General features: G+C 34.0%; 1 protein-coding gene across 7 annotated transcripts in view; it reads right to left on the bottom strand.

Moving 5' to 3' along the window:
* GPHN (gephyrin) overlaps positions 1-17,836 on the bottom strand; it is a 634,333-nt gene that overhangs the window by 326,756 nt on the left and 289,741 nt on the right. The gene's annotated exons all lie outside the window — the stretch shown is intronic.

Here is a 17,836-nt window from a genome sequence, read left to right as displayed (position 1 = left end):
CCAAGGCAATTGACTTTTCCCTCAATGGTCTCTCTAGCTCCACTGGATCTCTTGTGCCACACATGTAATGTGTTAGTTTTTGCCAGCAACACTGAAATATTTGATGTAGGAGACAAAGGGGAGAAAAAGAGATTGGGGTTTCAAAGACTGGTTATTAGTGCCTGCTACTGTCATTGCCTATATTCAGAACTGAAGGAGTGAAACTTCCTACACAAAATGCTCATATAAGGAAGCTACATCTTCCTTTGCGAGGTATTGAATATGATCTACTGTTCTTCAGGAGAGAAAGGAAAAAAAAAGAAAATGAAAAATTACACGACAACTTGTTTGTTAGGAGTAGCTGCCTACAAAGAATCTCCTGATTGCAAAGAAATTTAGAGGATCTTCTTATTAAATACAAAAAGGACTTGAAGACTAACAAAGGTATGACAGAAATACTGCCTTTTCAGGTTAACCTTTACAAAAAAATACATTACAAAACTCTATTTCCAATTGAGCTTCCCTCAAAATAAAAACAGAATTTCAGATGTCATGAGAAAAGAAAAAGTATATTTATTACAAATAAAACAAGTTGAATACAATGATGTTACTGATATTTTCCTTTATCCCAGGTCTTATACTTTAAAATACCTAAATCATTTTTTTTCATTAAATATGTTTTTCAGAATGAATACAAGTGAAGAAAAATCTTTTAAAATTATTCACCATTGTTAAAAAAAATAAAAAGTTAAATCTGGATATAATTTCTATTTTAGTGCTTTTCTCCTGACATGACAACTTTGATCTTCCCAGCTGTGTTGTCAAAATAAATAACTTTAGTAGGACATCAGTCAAGGAGGAAAAATAGGTTACTAAAACTTATCGTAAGTGCAGCACTTTAAAGAGATTACTTTAAAGGAATCACTGTGAAGTACTGACCAATAGGAATGAAGCTAATTGCTCTCAAATTTGAAGGCACACATCAAGATAGGGAGGACAAATAAACTCCTAGTTCAAATGATGAATTAATCAAAACCATAATAAAAACCAATAAATGTAACTGAATCTTCTGACACCAGGAATCCAAGTGAGCTTTAGTTGACAGTGAGAATAAATTAAATTACCAAACGTTTTCAGTATTAGTATATAGTTGTACCTCAGGGGGTAAAATCCCTCATTGTGCTTGCAATTACATTCAAGAACAACCTCCTGAACATTAATTATATATTTATCTCTAACCATTTTCTATTCTTCCACTATAAAACCAATAAACTTGGTTTTAGGTAATGCTGTTTATTAACAGCTACCAATGAAATCAGTAATCTGTCACTGAATGCCCTAGGTTTTAAAATTAAAGAGATTCTTACTGGCATTTAAACTATTACCAGAATCCTTCAGCTGTGACAAGGTATTAACATAGAAGACATTCTTTTTCCTGAATCAATGATGCTTAGAAGAGGTGAAAGGATTCCCTCATATACAATCACTCTGACTTTGAACATTTTCCCTGAAGAATTAGAAGAAAATAACAAAACTTTGTGGATGATATTAGAAATGTATTTTTTTGCTAAATGTCTTTTCCCCTCTTTTGGAATGTAAGTTCCTTGAGAATAAGGCCTTATCTTTGTGTTACAGACACCTAACAGAGTATATGGCACAGAGTAAGCCTTTTTGAATAGATTCTGAGAGAATTATTGGATGTATTGAACTAACTTCTCTCCTATGCATACAGAATAGTACTAGTTTATACACCACCTTGGGAGAACTGAGAAGACAGTCACTCAAATCATTTTCTGTGTTTGATACTTTAGATGAGGAACCTTGGCTCAGAAAGGCTGGATAGAGTATGTAAAATCACCAAAAAATTGTTGAGTTGTGAAAACATTATCACCTAAAGGATTGAAAATCTTCTTTCCTAAACGCATTATTATTGCACATTTAACTACTCTAGTTTCAAACCCCTTGAAGACAAGGAACAATTCTTTCCAATCTTTGTAACTCCTGTAAGGTCTAGGACACTATGGTGCAGAGTTCAATTCAGGTAGAAAGCTGGGTATCCAGAACTGAAGACCACTGAATTGAAATGAACTCCTGTTCCCATTACTGGCTCCTATAAATACAACCTGGTTGCCTCATCTCAGTTCCGTTAACTTCATTTAAACCTTGCCTTTCAAACGCTTACCTCCTCTTCTTTTAAAGTCTGCATTATTCCACTTCGAGTATCTTTTAAATTCAACCTTCTCCAGAATCACTTTTGCTGTCCTTCAAACATCCAATATCTGTGTTATTTCAACTTTATTCTCCCTTTTATTCTTAGAATATAGTGTCTTCTAGATCTCACTTGGCCTTCTGTGGCCTTTCTAAAAGTTTATAATTTCTTCCACTCCTGATACAGTATCTTGGACTTATCCATCTTTCGTGTTAATTATGTAGTTTCCCTGATGTCTTTGCTACTAATTTAATTTCTTCTTAGACAAAAGTATTAAAAGCTACTGAATTCACTTCTAGGTAAATACCCGAAAGAATGGAAAGAAAAACAGGTACTTGCATACTAATGTTCACAGCAGCATTAGTATAAAAGCCAAAAGATGGAAACAACTCAAGTACCCATCAACAGATGAATGGATAAACAAACTATTGTATATACACACAATGAGGGATGAAATTGTCAAATATGCTACAACATGAATGAACCTTGAAAATATTATGTTAAGTCAGACATAGAAAGACAAAAATTGTATGATTCCACTTATATGAGGTACCTAGAATAGGCAAATACAGAGACAGAAAGTAAAATAGAGATTACCAGGGGCTAGGGGAGGGAGGAATGGGGAGTTATTGTTTAATGTACAGAGTTTCTATTTGGGATTGTGAAAAAGTTCCAGAAACAGATAGTGGTGATGGCTATACAAAATAGTGAATGTACTGTACTTAATGCCACTGAATTGTACACTTAAAAATGATTAAAATAGTAAATTTTATGTTATGTGTATTTTATCACAATAAAAAAATAAAAACCTATAGAAGTAATTTTCTTGACTTTCCCAGAGCAGTCTTTTGCTTCATATCAATTTTATCTCTATTACTAAAGGAAAAGAAGAAGCAGAAGCAAAACCTATCCATACCTTTTCCTGCATTCCCTGTTTATCACTCTCTTTTTAGCTTTTCCCTTTTCCTTTTCCCTCTCATTTTTAGTAAAAATAAAATAAAATTTAATATGGATACTCAGCATTTTCCACACTTCAAGCACAATGATGTTGTGGATACAAACACACATAGAACACTTCAAGTCTACATACACACACTTTCATGCATGCATACACACCCCACTTCAAATCTCCTCAGACTCTTGAAATTGTGTGAAAATTTTACCATGATTCTTCTCTATTTTTTGTTTGATCTTGTCTTTCATTTAAATACAAGTGAATGACAATAAGATTTATAGTCCAGATAATTAAAGCTTTTTAGTCTAGTTGCCAAATACTTAGTAAATAAAGGAAAATGTCAATTTTAAAAGTTTACCCACACAAAAGAAAACACAGTCTAAAATGTGGGAGGGAAAGATAAATACATCAAAAGGATCTCTAAATGATATTACATAAATTATGGAGTAGCAGAGAAATGATAGCCTCAAAGGAAAAAATGGAGCAGAGTGGAAAGTTACTTTAATCTTAACTACAAAGAGCTATAAGACAACTAAATTTATTATTTTTAGAGATGATACTTTAAAGTTTCAAAAAATTCTTCTGGTCTTAACTAAAAAGGATAAAATTAATAGGAGTAATTTATCCTCATGAAGCCCTGGAAAAATCAGGGAAAATAAATTAGGAAACAAATTTAGTATATGGAAAATTATTGAAAGATCCCATACACAAGGAACAAAAGTACATAATATATGATATGAAAAGGCAACTGAAGCAAAGATGATGAATGATTTAGAAAATAATCTATTCCTAAATAGAGGGAAGAATGTGGAGTTGTATAAAAAAGCAGAAAGATGGTGGTAGTGAATTTAAAAGTCAGTTTAGGAGTAAATTGGACTGGACTTAAATAGTGAAGCATTTTCCTATTGCTAAGATATGTTTGGACAATATGTAGGCAACACTTCTTGGAAATAAAATCTGATCAGGGTTACAAGACAACAGAGGAGCAGCGCCAGTGATTTATCAGATGCAGAGAAGTATAAAGGAGGCAATATGGACCAGTCAGCAAGTTGCAAGGCTGAGTACACAGGCGATGAATGCGATGTCTCATGTCAACTAATGGGGCAGCCATGTGCAGCAAATAGGTAGAGAAGAACAGTAGTCAAGCAAATTCATTCAGCAGTCCAACTTAGTGGCACAAGGCAAGTAGAGATAGATAATGAAAGTGCTAAACAATATGAACCTACTTATGATATTACTGGTATAGATTGGGTAGGGCAAGATCAGGCAGACAGATAGCATAGCACTTGGAAGGCCACGGTATAGGAGAATGGTAGGAGAGCCAACAGACAATGCTGGGCAGTCTAAAATGCTAAAATAGCAGATGAATATGTAGTACCAGGCCATTTGCTGAAGGACAAAGCACCAGTGAGTGAAGAACGCAAATCATTCAGCAGATAAGTAATGGGGGGGAAAAAGGAGAGACAAAAATCAAAGGCAGTCAAACAGGAAGACAGGACAGCAGAGAAGCGATGACAGATCATCAGAAGCAATTGGGTAGGGTAGTGAAAAGCTGTCAGCAGGAGAACAAAACAACATTCAGGAAAAGATGAGATTAAGAGTGAAGCAGTCTCCTGAATGGGGTGTCTTCCATCTAGGAAATAGTCATCAATAAACTGCATATGAGAATCCACAAGAGAAATAGCACACAAATGGAGATAGCATATGGATCTGAACTCTACTGCCCAGGGATACGGAATGACCCTAGAACATAGATACATAACAATCCACAAGGAAATTAAACAGATGGGAAAAATGGGTCCAAGCATTTTTTTATGATGATAAAAGAAACCAAAACACTAAAAATTATTAATCTGGAAATGATTGGCTGGGATTGAAGTCTTCGCTTACCCCTTTCTGGAGCCCACAAAATGGGAATGTTGGGAATTTCTGCAGCAGAAAAACAGAAGAGAAAAGGGATTTCTGACTCCCAGTTTGAGGAAAGCAGGTCAAATTTAGGGCTGTATAAACTGGTTCAGGGAAACAAGAACCAGCCTGAACCTTCTCCCTTCCTCAGAATCAGGCCATTCCTGAGGTTTGGGAAAGGTTTAGGAAGCCCTCACCCCATCATTCCCCACAACCTCCCCTTTCACACTTACCTCCTGTGCAAACAGTTTCCAGCAAGGAGGTACTTGGGAAAATTCACTCCCATGTTTACACCATGGCAAAATTTCAGGATAGCCAACTAATAGTACTTCCTGTGTAGGCCAGGTTCTTGTTCAGTGGGATCCCTTCCACCCTTCGTGAGTGAGCACAGGGGACGGGTTACTAGAAACTACCTACCTCTTTGAAAGTGATGAGAAATGAAGCAGGGGTAGTAATACAATAAATAAATAGTAATACTAGTAAATACCTTGATGATCTCATCAGTTGTCATGGATTTTAATTCCATTAAGATACTGATGACTCTAAAAAAATAGTATCTCTAGCCCAGACTTCTCCTTTGAACTCCAGATGCATATACCTAACTGCCAACTTAACACCTCCATTTGGATATCTAAAGGCAATTCAAATTTCCATGACCAAAGTAAAACTCCTGATCTTCCTCCTCAAACCTCTTCTTCCCCCAGTCTTCTCCATTTCACTGAATGGCAACCTCCATTCTTCCAATTGCCCAAGTCAAAGTCCTGGATCTTATACTCGACTCTTTTCTTTCTCTTACTCCATCTGTTACCTCTACCTTCAATATATAACAATAATGTATTTCTCACTACCTCTATCTCTATCATTGGTCTGAGTCACTATCATTTTTCACCTGGATTATTTCAATAGCCTCCTAAATGCTGTCCCTGTTTAAATATAAGTCAGATCATGTTACACCTCTGCTCAAAACTCTCCATTATACTAAGGGTGACACACAGGTTCTACATGATCCATGGCTTGCTCCTTCTCCTCCTTTAGGTCTTTGCTCAAATGTCACCTTATCAATGAAGCCTTGCTTGATAGCCTTATTTAAAATTACAACCCTCTTTCCTGCCTGTACTACCTATCCACCTTCTCTGGTTTATTTTTATCCATAGTACTTATCACCATCTCTAATACTATGCATTTTACTAATTCACTTATATTTGTGACACACCACTAAAATGTAAATTGCATAAAGGCAGAATCTTCGGACTTCTTTGTTCACTGCTGTATCCCCAATATCTTGAACAGTGCCTGGTATATACACAGTAGGCACTCAGGGCATATTTGAGTCTATGAAGTGTTAATTTTTGTAGGGCAACTCCTTTCTGTCTTAAATTCTCAGAGCATTTTTCTGAAAAGCTTACACACTATGAGCTTTTGATTAACAGAGCAGATGCTTATATACTATAGGTTAGGAATGTCCTAAAGTAGGGGGTGGCAAACCACAGCCAATGGGACAAATCTTGCCTGCTGTTTTTTGCATGGCCTGCAATCTAACGGTAATCTTCCCATTTTTAAATGATTGAAAAAAAACTCAAAAGAAGAGTAATACTTCATGACATGAAAATTATGAGAAAGCCAATTTTAGTGTCCATAAATAAAGTTTTATTGGGGCACAGCATGGCCCATTCATTTATATCATCATATGGCAGATTTTGTGCTACAGGGCTGGCAGAGCTGAGTAGTTATGACAGAGACTATGTAGCCCACAAAGCCTGAAATATTTATTATCTCTAAATATTTACTACCTCTAAAGAATAAGTTTGCTGATCCCTCTTCTAAGGTATTTTATATTTAAAAGGCAAACAGTAATAACTAAAGTTTGAACAAAGATAAACTAGAGCGTTATTATTAATACTGTTCCTACTGTTGCACAAGATACACCTATGAGGGAAGGTGCATTTGTATTAGGATAGGCTTTCACTATTATATAAAAGCAGATCTCTCATTCTTCGAAATATTTAATACTGATGGTGATATTCATTCATCTATCCACCCCACAGAGCAGTCCCATCTTAAGGGACAGGATACAGTACAGGCAAGTCTTGAAAAATGCCAAAAAGGGAGTAAATGAGAAAGGGAACTAAATAGGACCCACAAATAGAACTCATATCAAAGTCTCACATAATTACCCAAAACCTCTAAATACCATGTTTAACAATAGTGGGAAATTGGCATGACTTGAATCTCTTTTGAACCTTATCAATGGGGTTATAATGCGGGTCTCCTATATAAAATATAGTCATGAATCATTGCAAGCATGAGAAACATTATAATAAGACCCCATTTTACTTTACTTACTTATTTATTTACTGCCATGCCGCATGGCATGTGGGATCTTAGTTCCCTGACTAGGGATCAAACCCATGCCCCCCTGCATTGGAAGCACGGAGTCAACCACTGGACTGCCAGGGAAATCCCATATTTATACAATATTCAAAACTAATTTTGTCATTGCTTCCAATGCCTACATTTTGTAGAAAAGTTCTTTTAAAATTTGCAGAACTCTATTCAAAATCACCTCCTAATCAAAACTGACCTATCTTCTCCTCACATAAAATTTCACGCTGAGGATTATTACATGCAAGGGCCATATATCATATGCTGCAATCAAACTTATGGGAAGGAGTGAAGAAGGTGAGGGGAAAACACTTAAATTATTCAATGACATCCATCAATATAATGCTACCTTCAGTCTTCATAGAGGATTATAATATATTGCTTCTTATCAATTGGTCCTTTCAGCACAATCAATTGCTTCTTCTGCATTGTTGCCTTTGATATTTGATGTCTTTCTCTCTCTCTGTGAAACTGGTAACAGTTCATTTTCAAACTCCATACTTCCAACAGCTTTACTTCTTTCTTCTCAGCATCTTTTGAAGGAACTTGGATTCTTCCTGTAAATTCTCAGTTGTGTCTGTTATTATGATTATCTGAAATGGTTACTCCCTCTGTTGGATATTTGTCTGCCATTCTTTAATAGCAGCCATGGTTTTCCCAAGTTCCAATATGTGGAAATAATACTAGTAAAATTATTAGAATAATTCTAAACAGTTTATTTTGTTATCTGAGTCCATTTTCTTACCCTCTGTCAGTTTCCTTTCATGCCTGGCAATAACATAAAGTTACAAATATTCTGCTCTAATTCAGTGATATTATTCTAAGAAGCTCAGAGGACTTGATAGATATAAATCCATTTGTCATCATATTACATTTTGTGTGGAAAGCGATATTAAGTCCATTTTATAGATGGAGATCTAATAAAAGGAAGATGAATTCACATTCTTAGTTTCAGACAATAATGAAGAAAGGAATATTCTGAAATCTTCATTCCTGAAACTATATCTCTAAATAAACATGCTTTTAGCATTTTATATTTGCAAAATATTTAATGATGCTTTGTTGTCAATATCTTAGCACACATTTTGCAAAACTATTCTAGTATGTCAGTCTCTGTTCATTTTAAGAGAGTAGGTTGTAAGGGTGAGTTGGAACACTGATTTCAAGATTTTATTACTCTGATAAATTCAAGATAAAAATAAACATTTAGCATGTCATCTCTGTTTCTTTTTCCTTTTCTGTAACTATTGTATTATATACCTTAGGTCCTATCCTGCTTGATTTTTTCCCCAGAGAAAAATTCTTTCAATATTTACTCAACCATTATCTACTTACTTTTTAAGCTAAAGTTCTTTCTATTTAGATTGTAGGTAATAATAGGAAATATTTATGTAGCAAATAAATATTGCTTTTAGTGTTTTACTTACATTAACTCACATAATATAACTACCCTCTGAGGTAGGTACTCTTATTCTCTCCATTTTACACATAAGAAAACTAAGTAAGTTGTGTAAGGTCACATGCTAGTAAGAGGTGAATCTAGGATTCAAATCCAAGTAGTCTGTGCTCTTAAGCACTATGTTATGCTGCGTCACAAATGGTTATATGGGCAACACTACTTTTCTAGTAAGAGCTCTAATTAGACATAGAATTTACGATAATAAGTATATTTGTACTCACTTGTATGTTAACTGATATGATTGATCTCTCTTCCCCATTAGGATTCCCCAAAAGTTGAAAACTTGTTCTGATGCAGAGTAGGCATACAATAAAGAAACGTACTTAAGGGAAAATGAAGACAGCGTTTTATTTATAGGTTCTTCATATATGAAATTTTTCTTTTTGCCTTATGCTTAAAATTCCAAAATCCCCACCTCAAGGAACAATGTACACTTCCCTCTGTAGTATTGCTATGTGGAACAGGAGGCTTTCAACATCATTTTTAAATGCAATGTCACATATTGCTCTAATTATCTGAATGTTCTAATGTTATACCTGTTACTTTTCAACTGGGATAGTAATACTAAGGAGCTTTTCCTTTTAATGCATAAATAAAACAGAGGGTAAATGTCTTGGGTAAGGTGGCAGGGTTGGACTTTCAAATAATTAGAATTACACAAGCAATGAACTCTCAGATGAAAGAAGCTGTGACTGAGATGTTCACACAAAGTCTGGGAATGATGAAAAGGTCATGCTAGGACTTTGAACACGACGGATTTTGAATTCTCATCAAACAGTGATTTCTCTATTATTACCTAGTAATTTTATATAAAACATTAAGCCAACTCGAGGTACAGCACTGACAAAAATCTATGATAAAAAATATTCCTTGTTTTGATGGTAAGATAAGTATTGACTGAAAAGGTTTCCGAAAACAAACCAACAAAATTGGAACCTGGTGCTTCACAGCAGTTTAAATTTTATATAATGGTATGGATAGTCGCTAGGTTTGCAGATTACATCAGAACTTCAAAAACAAAATAAAACAAAACAAAAACCAGGGCAAAAAACCAATCTTCAAAAAGAATGATGTTAGTCTTACTGGGGGATGTACATTTGAGTAAGTGCCAATTCTCAAAAGGGTTTACTTTTAGAAAGGATTGATGGCATGGTTTTACTGTGTGTATTGGTTGATAGTCATCTTATGAATTCTGGCTTCAGAGGAGTCTCTGAATAATGATATTTGCTATTTTTCATCTCCACAGATGGTACTACTCTAGCTATTCTAAGAAAGGGATTAAAATAACATAGTTCTAGTTTATCCATCCTTCTATGTAAAGTGAATCTTCTGCTCTAGCCAGGAAGATTTTCTTAATTTTATCTTTCTCTGTAGCTTGATCATACATTTCCCTTTCTTTCTTACTCCCATCAGTAATGTCTTCTTCTCTCCTAATCTAAATCCTATTTCTCTCCTTCAATTTAGCTTAAATTCTACTTGTATAAAAATTTCACTGATAGCTCAGCTTTATATTAATCTTTCCTTTTAAAGAATTTTTTTGACCTGAATTGTCTGAACATTTTTGATACTAAGTTTGTATTGTTTTGATTTGTCAGGTGACAATTTTAGGAGTACATGTACTTTAGCATTCACTCAATAAAGCCCAAGGTGCTTGATAAATACTTGTTAAATTGAACAAAGACTATAAATGCTGTTTTTAGCAAACTGGTAGGTCATACATGTGCCCATGCTCTGAGGCATATACTACTTTACAATGGATAATGCAAAATAAATATAAACCCCAGATAAAAGGGACTATTACTAAAAAGCTATCCTGAATGTCACATATTTGGGCCATTTCAAGCCATATTCCAAAAATTTTAAACTACAGAGGAACAAAGTAAATAGGTTCAGACAGGATATCAGGAGGTACTTAATGCAACTGCACTAATAATCCACATATAATATAGACTATAGAAATTCTTATTCTTGTTCCTTTGCCCATGCCCTGAAGTAGTAGTGGGAAACTGTTGACTAACATTCTTATTTTTTAGACATACCCACCAGGTATGCTAATAGCTAACAATAGGTATCAGAGTACAATGGTTAGTAGCAGAAACATTTGGGGGCTGTCATATCTAATTAGAGGTAATAGGTAATATTATTAATTAAATGAGAAAGAAAAAGGTAAAGGAAAAAAGGACATTTACTGAGCATCTACAAACATGCCAGGTTTTATACTAGATGCTTTTACATGCATTATAGTCACTTCCTAGCTTGGATAACCTTGGGCAAATCAATTAATTGATCTGTCTCAGTTTCTCCACCTTTAAAATAGATACAACAATAGTACCTGCCTCATATGGTTATTTTGAAGGCTAAATGAATTAACATATGCTTGAAATAGCTCCTGACACATAGTAAGTGCTATATATATTTGTTAATTATTATTATTGACTACTTTTATTATCTCAATTATCAGAAAAGACAACCTTGAGAGGTAGGCATTAGCTAATTGAGTAGATGAGAAAACTGAAGTTTGAACAGGTTAATTTGCTTTAATTTCATAGTTAGTTAGTGGTAGAGTTTTAGATTCAAATTTAGGTCTGTCTGACTCTACAGTGTTAGTATCAGGATATAGACATATTGCATCCCAACATATTTAGACAAAGGTAAAAAGATGAAAACATATTTCCCAAGGCCAGGACTATTTCATAAAAATTACAAAAACAGCTCCTTCAAATGGCATACAATATAACCTTATTTGACCATAAAGGGATAGTATATTTTATTGAATCTAGTTTTAAATATTTCCAGTACAAGAGTTTCTAGTATTCTGCTTTCTTACCAATTTCACACTGTTTAGTTATTCTATTTATACAGAACAATTTTAAAATACTCAAAATTTTATTTCAATATGGCTATTTTTACCTTTACCATGTATAATAGGTATTTTACTTTAGTCATAACAATGTTAGAATTACAAAATAAATATTCATAGAGTTCTACAGTACCAGTATTTGATATTTTGCTAGGGAAATTAACAATGTTTTCTAGAGAATATTGATACATACTTGAAAGCAACTATATAATTTAAATGACCTACAGTAGTGATCAAATTTTCTTTCAAAACCAGAAATTATTAAACGTGGTGCTCTGCTATGCTTCTGCTATAATGCAGGAGAGTTCTTCTGGTTTTTAAAATGTCCAATGTTAACTTTTAGATGGTGCTGTTAAATGTAAATCCTCATTGAGTTTCACAAGAGTCACAAATTAAGAATCATTAACATATAGTCAGTAACTCAGCTCAATTATGTCTCCTTCCTTTTACTTACACAGTATTCTCATTTTTGAAGCATTATAATGTAAGAAAAATGGTTAATGACCACATAAAATTATAGTTGACTTACAGTACATTCACATCTGAAGTTATGAAATATATAAATTTCAATATACTGATTATGAAACAAATTTTATAAAATAGTTTTTCTTTGATTTGATATTTCTGTAAAAAAATTCCTAATAACCCAAGTGGAAAATATTTGTAGAAAGGCTTAGGTAGTAATCTGTTCCAAAGAAATGTAAATATTTTAGGCTATAAACAAAATATGTGATCTGGAATTCATAATCTTTTCCTAGAAATTCATCCTTTGTACCAGATTTTACCTCTTTCAGCATTAGTCATTTTGTCAGATGCCTCTTCACTTCCAAAATGAACCATAAAAACCCTTTTAAATGAATATCCTTTACATCAAATTTATAGTTTCCTGAAATTTTTGTGATTCCTCCTTTAGTTGGATTATTTCATAATGACAAATTTTATCAGGACACTTTTTAGGAGATACTACTACGAACAACAGCTTGAAAATTTTTTCGGAGTGAGACTTTACTTAATGTATAACAAATCCAATAATTTGATCAATTTTGAAGGTTCAAAATTTTATGTATTATTTATAATGAGGGATCTTTTGTTTCTATTATTCTATATTGTCTACTGAGACAATGGGGCAATGCACTTTATTTTGGAAGAAAAGTGTTCCTTCTTTGCTCCTTCTAAAAGTAAAAATTTAAGAAATGAAACCCAACATCATTTCAAATTACTAAAGAACAAAAGGTAAAAGTAAATTTAAAAGTCAGTTAAAAGGGCTTCCCTGGTGGCGCAGTGGTTGAGAATCTGCCTGCTAGTGCAGGGGACACGGGTTCGAGCCCTGGTCTGGGAGGATCCCACATGCCACGGAGCAGCTGGGCCCGTGAGCCACAACTACTGAGCCTGCGCGTCTGGAGCCTGTGCCCCGCAACGGGAGGGGCCGCGATAGTGAAAGGCCCGCGCACTGCGATGAAGAGCGGTCCCTGCACCGCGATGAAGAGTGGCCCCCACTTGCCGTAACTAGAGAAAGCCCTCGCACGAACCAAAGACCCAACACAGCCAAAAATAAAGAAATAAATAAATAAAGTAGCTATAATTTAAAAAAAAAAAAAAAAAAGTCAGTTAAAAATGTGAGTAAAGATGACATGTTCTTCTAACAGACCAGAGGTTGGCAAGCTTTTTCTGCAAAGGATCAGATAGTAAATATTTTAGGCTTTGCAGGCCTATATGGTTTTCATTCAACTATTCAGTCCTGCTGTTGTAGCCATAGGCAGTAGGTCAATGAATGAGTGTGGCTATGTTCCAATAAAACTTCATTTATGGACACTGAAATTTAAATTTCTAATAGCTCTCGTGTCACAAAGTATTATTTTCCTTTTGACTTCTTTCAGCCATTTAAAAATGAAAAATCCATTCTTAGTTCACAAGTCATACAAAAAAATACGACAGGCTGAATTTGGCCTACAGGCCGTAGTTTGCTGACCCGTGCAATAGATTGAGTTTCTCGAGGACAGGGACCATGTCTTATTCATTTTTTAACTCCAGCACCCAGCATGGAATCAGATACATATCAAGGATTAAAAATAAAAAGCTTGATAAATGAATAAATAAATGAGACCTAAGATGAATGCTAGGCTTTTATTTAACTCTTTAATTCATAATCAAAATATTACTATACAACCTTTTGTTCAGGTGTAGCTTAGTAGTCTAAAAGTGCTGAAAATTATTTTTACCTTACAAATATTAAATAGTTCAGTATTTTCTAATTTACCATAATATATTATCAAACATTTCTTTGTAATTGCAAAGATGTTCTTTTTAAAATAAATGTTTCTTCATCTTTTATTCTCTTCTAGACTTTATGTCTAAAGGGCTTTCACTTTACCTCACTTATACGTCCTTAATTATACTTTTACCTTTTAAGAATAATAAAAGATTCTTTACGTAATAATATCTATTTTGAATATTATTGCTTTTAAGTGATAATGGGACATGAAGAGATAATATACTTGGTATAGCAATGAGTTACGTTCTATAGAATTTTATTACTAGCATTTCACCGATGTCAACGGATTATCCAACCTTTATCAGATCCGAGAAAATGCAATCTATTAATAAAAATAAAACTTTTCAGAAGTTGCAGAGTATGGATTATTATGCTACTATATGTAAGCTTTGATAGTATCTCATGTTGAGAGGCAGGGAACAGACTAGCAGGTACGTGACTATCAGATGAACCTCATTCTAAGATACAGGGCCTAAAAGTAGAAACAAATTCGTAATTTAGGAAAATCAATTCTGATTGCCTTATTTGTATAAAATATGTAAATAAGATACACTTTACTAAACTTGCTATTTCCATTTTTCTGTTAATAGACCTGGAAGAACTCTAAAGCTATTAAACTTTTCATTTTCTCTAAGGTTCAAACACAGTGACGATAACTTTAGATTGCTTTATTTCACTCATTCAATTTATCATTTTCCCCCTTCCTTTTTTTAAACAACACACACAACTCACAAACATTGTCTGCTGTGTTTGTAGATCAAACTTATTACTGACAATTACTGACTATAAAATATTAGCACCTTAAGGGAGAAGTTTTATATTGTTTTACCTTTTTTTAAAAAAATATTTATTTATTTATTTGGTTGCACCGGGTCTTATTTATTTATTTATTTTTATATTTATTTTTGGCTGTGTTGGGTCCTCGTTTCTGTGCGAGGGCTTTCTCCAGTTGCGGCAAGTGGGGGCCACTCATCATCGCGGTGCGCGGGCCTCTTCACTATCGCGGCCTCTCTTGTTGCGGAGCGCAGGCTCAGCAGCCGCGGCTCACGGACCCAGCTGCTCCGCGGCATGTGGGATCCTCCCAGACCAGGGCTCGAACCCGCGTCCCCTGCATTAGCAGGCAGACTCTCAACCACTGCGCCACCAGGGAAGCCCCTGTTTTACCTTTATCACTAATATTTGTGTTTTCTGTCAATAACTTCTGACTCTATTTAAAAATATTTGCAATCTTAAGTTGTATATAGGTACATATGCTCTACAAATAGGTTTCTCTTTTTAGGCACAATTATCTAAGACAAATAACTATATTATTACAGGTCCAAAATTATATTTCTGGATTCCTAGCTGACATCACAGTGTTAAGTTTTAGATATTATAAGAATTGCAACTATTTAAAGGTTAGAAGAAATTAGGAGAATTATTTTTGGGTGGTCTTATATTGCTTTTATGTTTATTTTTCAAAGGCTTAACAGCCCTATGGACCTTTTGCTGTAGATAATCATACCTTACGTGTGTGTGTGTGTGTGTGTGTATATGTGTGTGTATATATATATATATATATATACACACATAATTTGAAATAAAGTAAATTATTAAAGATCAAGATATTCACAATCAGGTAAGTTACTTGTTTTCAAAAATAGATACTAGAGAAGACATAATTATATGTATTTACCCTAATACAATTTTAGCCAGGTAGTTGCTACAGGCATATACAAATATAAGAGCACTTCTAAGGTTTTCTGGTAACTGAAGAACTGCATTGAAGAATAAAGGACTTCTCAATTTTCTGATATAATGAAATATACAAGGTCATGGAAAGACACAGACTCTTGTTAACTAACAGCAAAAAAAAGGTTGGGCGATAAACAGATACTAGAATGGTAGAATTTCAAGACCTCTGAGTTACATGGAGATGGAAAAGATAAAATATGAAGCTTACTATGTTAAAATTTTAAAAAATTGAACAAGATTGTAACGATTTCATGGATATACTTTAAATCTAGTATACAACTATTTTTGCCCATTTGATAGTTATACATAAAAAAATACTACAAATTTGTCCACTTTGGTTGTTATGTAATAACTAATAAAAAAAATTAACCCTTATAAGTTAACCCTTACATAGTGCTTACTAAAATGCCAGGAATAGTTCTCATTGAAACCTCACAGCCACCCTGGTAGATAAGCACTTTCATTTCCCTCATTTTATAGGAAATTAAGGCACAGAATGATTTAATAACTAGTCTACACTCACCGTGTTGTAAGTAGCAGAGCCAGAATTTAAAAGTTTCGATTTGCAACCTAGTGTTCTGGTATTAACTTGAAACTCCACAAAATACAAAATATTTAATTTTGTGATGCAAATTATTTTCCCACAATTAAAAATAATTTTGTTAACTGGTTATGAATGAATTCTATGGTAACTTTTTTCTACTTTTCTGATATAAAAGTAATATTATGAAAATATCAAACCAGTACACAAACAACAAGGGTATATAAAACCAAGGTCATTTACTTCAAACACTTAACCCAGCACTCAAGCTCCAAAAATCAATGTCTTCACATATGCGGGCGATTTTCTTACAAACAAAACAAAACATAAACACACCTTTACAGGAGATGACTTCCCTCCAATTGTACTTTTTAAGTTACTCTCACAGTTTAAAAGAAATATAAAAATTGGCCAAAGGACCATTTCCCCTTAGGACCCAGAAGCTATGTAAGAATGACTTCTTTTTTAAGCAGTTGAAGCTAACAATCTCCCAGAATTCTATTCTAATTGCTTAACAAAACGACTTTACTTATAAGCTTAATTATAATAATATTCCCAAAATTTCTGTGCCATGATTTTTACATAGAAGAATAGAAAACATTTTAAAACTTGTTAAAACAATGTGCATTTTCACATACTAGAGCCAATGGTTCCCAAAGTTTGAAAGCACAGTCTATGGGCCAGCAACATGTGTATTACCTGGGGCCTTACTAGAAACACAAATTCTTGGGACCCACTGCAGATTGACTGAATCAGAAACACTGTGGGTGGGACACAGCAATCTGTTTTACCTCTAATTGTGGTACAAGCTAAAGTTTGAAAACTGCTATATTCGAGTAAGGACAATAATTATTTAATAGGTACAGAGCAAAAGTATCTTGCTATGAATAAGATAGGAGACACAATGGTGTACTGATTTGGAAATAAAAAACCAGTTAACAGTAAGTTGAAATTCAGCCAAAAAACACTTTTCTGGGAGGTAAAGGAAACAATGTCACAAGTATTAATATAAGTTTGCATATGACTCTGAAGTGAGACATGAAGCTTATGGCTTCTTTAAAAAGAAAGGACTTTCCCCCTTGTATCACTGAGCACTGTCTATTCTTCATTCTTTCCCTAATTTTTTTTCCTGTGCAAGGTTGAAGGTGATTCTTGTGGCATGAAGTCTAGAGATTAATTCTGCCTTTTGGCTTATTAAATTCTGCATTTAAATTCACATTTAAAATTATGGAATATATAACTTTCTCATCAAATACTATAAAATTGGTATAAATATGCTATTGCAGTCATCCTACTTGAGACCAATGACAAGGGTATCTCAAGAAAAGACAAATCAGAAACATTTTGAATTATATTAACAAAGCACATCAGACCAGATGCCATGCTGAGTCAGAGTTCTGCTATTACCTCCTTTGGCAATATGCCTGAAATTCAGCTGATACCACAGACCACTGAGCAAATGCAGGATTACCTTCTGGACCAGTTCAATCTTCCTCATTTTAGATAATTTCTAGTTTAAGTCCAAAGAAAAGAAGTCAAG

This window comes from Balaenoptera acutorostrata, chromosome 3 (assembly GCF_949987535.1).
Source record: "Balaenoptera acutorostrata chromosome 3, mBalAcu1.1, whole genome shotgun sequence".
In the NCBI taxonomy this organism is placed as follows: domain Eukaryota; kingdom Metazoa; phylum Chordata; class Mammalia; order Artiodactyla; family Balaenopteridae; genus Balaenoptera; species Balaenoptera acutorostrata.
Note: the sequence above shows the minus strand (reverse complement) of the source record. Positions and strands in the feature narration are given on the sequence as shown.